Source organism: Eretmochelys imbricata, chromosome 2 (genome assembly GCF_965152235.1).
Source record: "Eretmochelys imbricata isolate rEreImb1 chromosome 2, rEreImb1.hap1, whole genome shotgun sequence".
Lineage (NCBI taxonomy): Eukaryota > Metazoa > Chordata > Testudines > Cheloniidae > Eretmochelys > Eretmochelys imbricata.
In genome coordinates this window covers 180146793-180156337 of record NC_135573.1, presented here as the reverse complement: position 1 = coordinate 180156337, position 9545 = coordinate 180146793, and positions in this window count along the sequence as shown.

Here is a 9545-nt window from a genome sequence, read left to right as displayed (position 1 = left end):
TGAGTCATTTCACATAACCAGCAACCACCGTTTTGTGCACATTTGAAGCCAGATCCTCAGTTAGCATAAATAAGCACAATTCCATTGAAATACTTCCATTTTTTCCATCTGGCCGTTGGTCTTTGTCAGGAGTTTTGTGTCAGCAAAATGTCTCAGCTGTATTGAATGGCAAAAGATAGAAGAGAAAGTATTTAATAAATTAGACACAAATGAAAGCGGTCTTTGTCTTCTCCCCCTCCTCTATCTTTCTACATCAATGATGAAGTCAGAAGACTGAATTCAGAGAGGTCCTGGGAAACCTTCTATGATTTTGTGATACAATATTACACTGAAAAGATTAAGAATGGAGCAACGTTTTTCAAATTCCAGGGAAATGTTTCTTAACCTACATGGCCCTGGAAAGATGCAAAGCTGGATTGCTCAGACAATGTTTTTCTTCAGCAGATTTCAGTTTTGAAAGCCTGCTGTTGAGTTGCATGTAAAGTACATTTCAGCAATTTGGGATGGTGCTCCAACAATGACAGAGAATTTGAAATGTATATATCTTTTTGGTTTCCTTACCTTAGGTTAAATGTTTCAGCCCCTATTCCTCTAGAGCAGGGGTCTCAAACACGTGGCCCACAGAGCTATTTCCTGTGGCCTGCCATAGCTCCCCCACCCCACAAGTGCACCACGTCCTGCTCCTCCGCCTACCTCCCAGTGCTTCCTGCTGCCAAACAGCTGTTTGCTGGCACTTAGGGCTTTCCAGTAGGCAAGGGTGGGAACGTGTTGCACTCAGGGAAGAAGGCAGAGAAGAGCCGGGGCCGGGCCAGGGATTTGGGGAAAGGGTTGGAATAGGGGCAGGAAGGGGGTGGAGTTGGGGCGGGGACTTTGGGGAAGGGGTTGGAATGGGGGTGAGGAAGGGATGGGAAGAGGTAGGGCAGGGGCGGGGCCTTGTGGAAGGGGTGGGGTGGGGGCAAGGCCAGCGGCAGAGGGAGCGGCTTTTGTATCTTTGTATGAAAAGGTGTCAGTGATGTGGCCCTCGGCCAATATACTAGTCCTTATGTGGCCCTCGTGGTGATTTGAGATCCCTGCTCTAGAGTAACTGGGTGGGTATTAAACTAATATCAAAACAGGAGGGTAAAAAGAGGGAAGATATGAGCACTCAGCACAAAATAGAGATGTTGAGAACAAAATTAATCAGGGACTCAAAGGGAAGAGAAAAAATTCTTGGATTGCTTATACCCAAAATTTAGGAGTCTGGGTAACAAGCAAAAAGAATTGGAATTGCTCATTTATGAGCATAAATTTGATCTAGCTGGTATTACTGAAACTTGGTGGGATGATTCATACTATTGAACTGCTAAAATAAATGGCTATAATCTATTTAGGAAGGATCGAGGGAACAAAAGCAGAGAGGGAGTGGCACTCTGTCAAAAATAGCATTACCTGTTTTTGAGTCACTGGTAACTCAGAAGACAATGATCTTGAATGCTTATGGATCAATATCCTAACAGATAAAGCACAAGTTGGGGTATGAGGTGGTATCTGCTACAGATCATTAAACCGCACAAGGGAACAGGATGAATGCCGCCTTATACACCTATCTATAATATGTATGATAATATAATATGGCAAAATTTTATGATGAGGTAGTCAACCATTGGAAAAATTTGCCAGCGGCTGTGGTGGATTTTCCATCACTGACAATTTTTAAGTCAAGATTAGATATTTTTCTAAAAGATACGCTCCAGGAATTATTTTGGGGAAGCTTAATGGCCTGTACTATGTACAGGAGATTAGACTAGTTGACCACAATTGCCCCTTACTAACTGTGGCATGTAACCTGTCATTTAAATCAGCTTATGTACCAGATGACTAGAGGATAGTTAATGTGATACCAATTTTTTAAAAAAGCTCCAGAGGCAATCTTGACAATTACAGGCTGGTAAACCTAACTTCAGTACCAGGCAAACTTGTTGAAACTGTAGTAAAGAACAGAATTATCAGACACGCAGAGGAACACAATTTGTTGAGGAAGAGTCAACATGGCTTTTGTAAAGGGATATCATGCCTCACAAATCTATTAGAATTCTCTGAGGGGGTCAACAAACATATGGACAAAGGTGATCCAATGGACATAGTATACTTGGACTTTCAGAAGGCCTTTGACAAGGTCTCTCACCAAAGATAAGCAAAGTAAGCCGTCATGGGATAAGAGGGAGAGTCCTCTTCTGGATCAGTAACTTGTTAAAAGACAGGAAACAAAAGGTAGGAATAAATGGTCAGTTTTCAGAATAGAGAGAGGTAAATAGTGGGGTCCTCCAGGTATCTGTACTGGGACCAGTACTGTTCAACATATTCATATATGACCTGGAAAAATGGGTAAACAGTGAGGTGGCAAAATTTGCAGAAGATGCAATATTACTCAAGATAGTTAAATCTGAAGGAGCTGACTGCAAAGAGTTACAAAGGAATCTCATAAAACTGGGTGACTGGGCAAGAAAGTGGCAGATGAAACTTAGTGTTGAGAAATGCAAAGTAATGCACATTGGAAAATATAATCCCAACTATACATACAAAATGATGGGATCTAAATTAGCTGTTACCATTCAAGAAAGAGATCTTTGAGCAGAGGTGCTGATTTTGTGATTTCCCCAGGGGTACTGGACTCCCACTCTGCGCCAGGCCCACCTCCCCCTCCACCCAGGCCCTCACCCCCACCCGCCTCTTCCTGCTCTTGCTCCACCCCAGGCCCCACCCCCACCCACCTCTTCCCGCCCCTGTTCCACTCCACCCTTTCCTCCAAGCTGCCACCCCTTTCTTCCCCCTCCCCCGGCCTCTTCCTGCTCGCAGTCCTTGCCCTCCCCTCCCAGTGTCTCCTACACTCTGCAGAACAGCTGATCAAGGTGAGTGGGAGGCGCAGGGAGGAAAGGGAGGAGCTGATCAGTGGGGCCCGCTGGCAGGCAGGAGGCGCTGGGGGTGGGGGAGGAGCTGATCTTCAGGACTGCCAGTAGGTGCTGAACACCACACCCATGGAGTTAGTGACTATGTCTTAGAGTCATTGTGGATAGTTCTGTGAAAACATCTGCTCAATGCACAACGGCAGTCAAAAAAGCTAACAATGTTCGGAAACATTTGGAAAGGGATAGATAAGACAGAAAATATCATAAAGCTACTATATAAATTCATGGTACGCCCACCTCTTGAATACTATGTGCAATTCTGACCCCATCTCAAAAGGCAAGGTTGGGGGGAGCAGCTCTTGGCCCCTGGAAGGGGCAGGGCTGGGGGCAGACTCCTCCAGCTGGCCCTTCAGCGCTGCCTGGCCCGCACCGGCTGGGGCTCCGGTGGTGATTTAAAGGGCCCGTGCCCTTTTAAATGACCAGGCCACGGGGCAGCTGCCCCTTTTGCCATCCCCTCCCCTACCCTCCCCCCCCCCCGCATCAGCGGCCCTGCTGGTATGGTCCTTAAAGCATTGCCACAGCAGCAGTACCGGCCCCTACCAGCGGCCGCTTTCTTACCGGTATGCTGTACCAGCCCATACCGGCTTACTTTCACCTCTGACTATTAACCAAGGTCATCGGGGTGCACACCCATGCTCTAAGTGTTCCTAGCCTCTAATTTCCAGAAACTGGGAGTGGACAACAGGGGATGGATCACTCGATGACTGCCTGTTCTGTTCATTCCCTCTGAAGCATCTAGCACTGGCCACTGTTGGAAGACAGGATACTGGACTAGATAGACATTGCTCTAACCCAGTATGGCCGTTCTTATGTTCTTTGGGCCCTGGAATCTATTAATCTTGGTCCTGCCATTTCCTTATACCTAAATGGTCTTTCTGAAGGTTTTTCTGGAATCTAGCCTGTCTGACAAGAGGCTCTTTTTGTTGGTGGAATGCATTATTTTTGTCTCCTTCCATGTTACACTATCTCTTATTCTATTTTGTCTTCTGAATTCTTCTTTTCCTTTTTCTCTTCCTGTTCTTTCACTTCCTTCTTCTTATCTCCTCAGTGGTATTCACAATTCTCCATTCTTCATCATCTCCTCTTATTCCCCACCACACAACCTTCTGTTGTTTTTATCTTCCAACCTCTGTTTCCTCACCACTTTCTCCTAACCATTCTTAGTGTTAGATGATGCATCTGACCTCTAACCATAGCAGTGCTCATCTATCTAGATGCTTATATGGCCCCCATCTACGCAGACTATCAGCATTTATATGGTGCTTATAATGCAGGGGCAGGCAAACTTTTTGGACTGAGGGCTGCATCAGGTTTCGAAAATTGTATGGAGAGCCGGTTAGGGGAGGGGGGCTTGGCCCTGCTCCCCCCCGTCTCCCCCTCCCCACTTCTCGCCTCCTGATAGCCTCCCCCTGGGGATTCCTGCCCCATCCAACCCCCCCTCATTCCCTGACGGCCCTCCCGGGACCCCTGCCCCATCCAACCACCCTTTCTCCCTGTCCCCTGACTGCCTCCGGAATCCCTGCCCCTGACTGTCCCCTGCCGCCCCATCCAATCCCCCCTCTCCTTCCTGACTGCCCTCCTAGGATCCCTGCCCCCATTCAGTCACCCCCCGACCACCACCCTGAACTCCCCTGCCCTCTATCCAACCCGCCCTGTCCCTTACCACGCAGCACAGAGCACCAGGTCAGGCCAGGATCTGCAGTTGCGCTGCCCCAGGAGCTCGCAGCCCTGCCGCCCCAGTGGTGCAGTGAGCTTAGGCTGTAGGGCAGGGGGAACAGCGGGGGAGGGGTCGGGGACGAGTCTCCCAGGCCAGGGGCTCAGGGGCCGGGCAGGAGGGTCCTGCGGGCCGGGATGTGGCCTGCGGGCCATAGTTTGCCCACCTCTGTTCTAATGTGTAATATGAGTGGTGCTACCAGTGATACTTGATGAGATAGCTTTGCCAGAGGCCAGGAGTTTGGGGATGGGGGTATAAACCCTATATGGTCCCCTAGGTGCAGTCCCAAAGTCTAAAATGAACTCTGTGCATTTTACCAATTTTGAAAATGCAATATATTTTTCCTTTTTTGCAAAGATCAGATTGAAAGAGTATTTTATGCTTTTGATACTCATCAGGCTGGACTAATAAATTGATGCTGAGTTTCAAATCGTAAAACAAAGTCTCAACAATACTGAACATTATATTGCAAGAGTTAGGGACCTCATGTTCTCTTACTGTGGTTGTGCTGATCACATATCTCCCACTAAGGTTAATGAGAATTATTTCTGTGCTCCGAGCATAGATAGTTTAAAGCCGTGCAACATGTGAACTTGCACAGGTTGCTTATTCACATTCCCTCACCGTTGTCATAAGTAAATTTCCTTTCTGCCAAATTTGCCAATATATAATGCCGAGATGATTTTCACGTATATTCAGAAAAGTTGTATGATCAGCTCGGGTTCTGCAGAGAGAACAGATCCTAAGGCCTTGGCTACACTGGTGGTGGTATGGAGGGCAGGCCTAAACTACAGTGAAAAGCAGACTGCATCCAAATCTCATATGTAGCTACATGCAGCAGTTGAAGGCTCTGGCAGGCTGTAAGGAAAGGCTCTAGCAGCAGGGAGCTTCTAGCAAGGGTGAAAGTAAGGAGGTACGGGCCGGTACGGTGTACCGGTAAAATGTGGCCGCCGGTACCGGCCGCTACCGCCTTACTTTAAAGCACTGACATGGCAGTGCTTTAAGTACCCTTAAAGGGGCTTTTGCGCCCCCCCATTGGTGGCCCTGTCTTTTCTTCATTATTTGAAGACTGTTCAGCCACGTTGCTGAGGTATAACCATCTTTTTTAACCTATTTTGGTTTTCTGAGCCCTATACTCTGTTGACCTACAACCTCTTTTGAGCAACTCCACTGGCACAGAAGGTTGCAAACTTGGTGATCTGGGTAATTTCCTATGGAAAGGGATTCCTGGGATGGCATGAAAGCAGTGTACTACCAGCTTGGAGACAGCAGAACTGTAGGATGATTTGGGAATAAAGTTAAGATCCCAACTGCTTTAGAAAATTGAGCCATTTATTAACATGGTTGTGAGTGATCCCCTGATACGCTCATGTTTGTAGCGTTATGAGTTATTCTACACTGTGATTTGTATAGATCTCTCAAAATTAAACCTGTCTGCACTGGAGAGGAGGAAACCATGTTCCAGGGCAGAAGCCACACTTGATGGAACAATCCCAAATAAACTCTGCAAAGGATCCTCCCTCTTAGCTCCCTCACCTAGGCTAAGTAACTTGCCCAATTTTGGAATAAATATCAGAGATGGGCCCATTTAGAAGATTGTTTCTCCCAGTCCTGTGCACTAGATAATGGTCCGATTCTCCTCTGCCTTGCACCTTGAGCAAATGTAAAACACTGCCAGATCAGAGGGGGAGTGTTTTGCACCCATTTAGCACAGATGTAAATGATGGCACAAGGTGCAATGCTGTGGAGAATTAATCTTTGTGTATTTCAGCTCTTCAGTTCCAGAAGCTGTTTCAAGCACTGTGCTGATTAGACTAGCTCTTAATGGGTTTAATTGATGGCAGCTTTAATTGACAGTACTGAGAACAGTAGCCAGAGTATAAGAGCCATCTATATTAGAGCTCTCACTACAGCAGCTGACCCAGCATGAATTTTTGTGAAAATGACTTAGTGTAGACAAAATTCTACTGCATGTAAACATTATAAGAAATCTTTTTGAAATGTCCTCATTACTTAGATGCAAAGGCAAATAACTTCAGTGTAAGCTTTCACTTTGAATTGTGTGTGTTGTATCTATTGTATAGAAAGGGAACTGTTCTGTACTGTTTGGAAGAAGGCAGTCGGCTAGGATTTGTCTCTCTAATGCATGGTTCCTCTAAGTTTGTCCACAGAGCTAGGAACGCACTTTACATGCATAGTACCTCCCAATTGTCTTTGCTGGTGGACCACCAGGATTGTAGACGCCATCCTGTCAGCAAAGGGCAAGGTTTAGGTCCTCTCAGGATTAGAGTAGTGCTTCATAGGTGAGTAGTAGGGTTGGGCTGCACAGTCTGGCTAGCTCCACACTGTGGACCATAATAAGGCAAGGATTTTGTCTTCAGTGTTTAACGCAGAAGTTAAAGTTTAACGCACAAGTATCTTTAAGGAAGAAAGCCAGAGCTAGGCAGCATTTGGCCCAAACTTTCCAAGTGAGATAAGCAGGTGCTCCACTTTATTAGTCATTAGATACGTGCTTGTCCAGCTCTTTGAAAATGGAAAAATTCCATATGACTTGTGCAAGTAGTTTTTGTAGGGGAAATTGACAATTCAGGTATTTATTTTAATTATTTATTACCATGGTAAAAGGCAAGTGACTAGTTTCTGTGTCTGGGCTGCTAGTTTTCATGACAAATTTTTAAAGCTGCAGAAAGTATTCTATATCTACTTTGCATTTTATCGTTTATTACCCACAGGATTCTCTTTCACCACTGCTAGGTGACAATTGCCTGCTGGCAAAATGGAAAATCTGATGGTCTCCCAAATTGATCTCTCAAACCAATCTTATGATATTTGGGTGCCTAACTCACGATATTTGAATCCCTTAGAGTGACAATACGGTGAGTCCAGTGCATAGTGCTGGGCATTGTTTCACCTATCCCCAAAACAGAATTCCTTGCTCTCTTTCAGTTTTTCAAATTTGTAAAAGATTATTTGATGTCTGTCTTTTGATTCCTTTTTAGGCCCTATGGAATACTAAAACTTAGTATTAATTTACTTGGAGAAAAAAGTGTGCCATTGTGATGAAACCTAGTAACTTTAGGTCCCTTGGCCACTGTTGTGCTCACAAGCCTTTCTGTAGCATTGTTCCAGAAGACTGACCACCTTTGAAGCCTTTGACTGATAAAAAGATATCATGTTAGCAGGATGGTCTAGCGGTTCTGCCACTAGCCTGGAACTTGAGAGACCCAGGTCCAATTCCCTGCTCTGCTATAAACTCTCTTTGTAACCTTGGGCAAGTCACTTAGTCTTTCCATGCCTCAGTTCCCAATCTGTATAATGAGGATAATAGCACTTCCACCCTGTGTGTTATGAGGATAAACACATTAAAGATTGTAAAAGATTTTGATATCTAACTATGAAAAGTGCTATGTATTATTAGCGATAACAGGTAATTTCCTTTGAGAATGCCAGTATATAAATTTTCCCAGTCACATCAGCCAAATCAAATCACGTCAATCAAATTGATAAGGCATTTATTAACTACATACTGAACAAAGAAAATAAACATATTAAGATTTCTCTAAGTCAGGGGTCTCCAAACTTTTTAAGATGAGGGCCATATTAGATTTTTGAAGGGGCTTCGTGGGCCGAAGCAACTGTGAAAGAAATTAAATATATGCAAAATATATGCAAAATTGTTTAAAAAACAACATTACTCTATTGTGTCACTGTTGCATTAAACTCTAAATCGGGTATAAAAGTTAATCAATGCAGGTACTATAAGTTGGCTCCCCTTTTTGGGTCTGCTCTGCCCCGTACCTGCTCCCTTCTCCCTCTGCCTGCTAGGTGTGCCTGCTCTGCTGAAGAAAATGACAAAGGATTGAAAGTTTGGCTGTACTTTGGTAAGAGAAGCTCCAGGTTCCCATTGTTGTTGGGACTGTTTGGTTCGATTAGTGCTGTAGTTAAAATGTAACCATTATGAAATTGTTCATTTCCATCTTCTTTACTCCATTTATTGGAGATGTAATTAAGCATCTGGCTTGTATTTTTACTCTTAGGGAGGGGTCCGTGCCTGCTCGGCTGCAGCAGCAACTCTCCCCTAAGTTGGCTCCCCTTTTGGGGGGACACTGGCTCCCGGGGGCATTCACCCATCCGCACAGCTCAGCTGAGCTACCCCCCCGCCCCCGAACCCACGTGAGCTGCTGCCGGCGGCCCCTCCCCCGCCTGCTCGGTGTGCCTACTCAGCTGGTCGCTTCTCCCCTGTTGGTTGGAGGGCCGGACAAATGCAAGCCCCAGGCAGGATCCGGCCCACGGGCCATAGTTTGGAGACCCCTGCTCTAAGTGTATCTTAGTTTCATTTTAAAGACTAAACTCAGGGGGTTAATTATTGACTATTTGCACCGCACACAGTTGATCAAAATTGTGTACAATATACTAATGCAGCTTGACAATGTCTAAAGGGGAATGGATGGACTTGCCAAAATGATGCCAGTATTCACCACTGTCATGTAATTAGGATATGTTTTGTACAAAGTATGCCTTGTCTAGCAGATCAAGACTTTTAGAATGATACCTGACAACATCTTGTTGGATTGTATGTGCTATCGCCGTATGTGAAGTTAAAAGCTGTGTTTGTGTTACTGAAACATGTTGTGAGGTTGAAAGCACCCACAAGCAGCCTTTCAGGTACAACAGTAAAAAGGCTAAACAATATTAATGGCTTCTTGAGGAAATGCACACAAGCACAAGGATTACCCCAGGAACTGTGTACAATAGAAACCTCCCAGAGGTAGCACTGCACAATGGAAACTGCTTGACCCAGTGAAGGACAGTAATTCACACCGTGTAGAGTCAAGTACAGGAGTTTATTACGCACAGCGCTGGCGGAGTGTCACTTTGCTTATTAG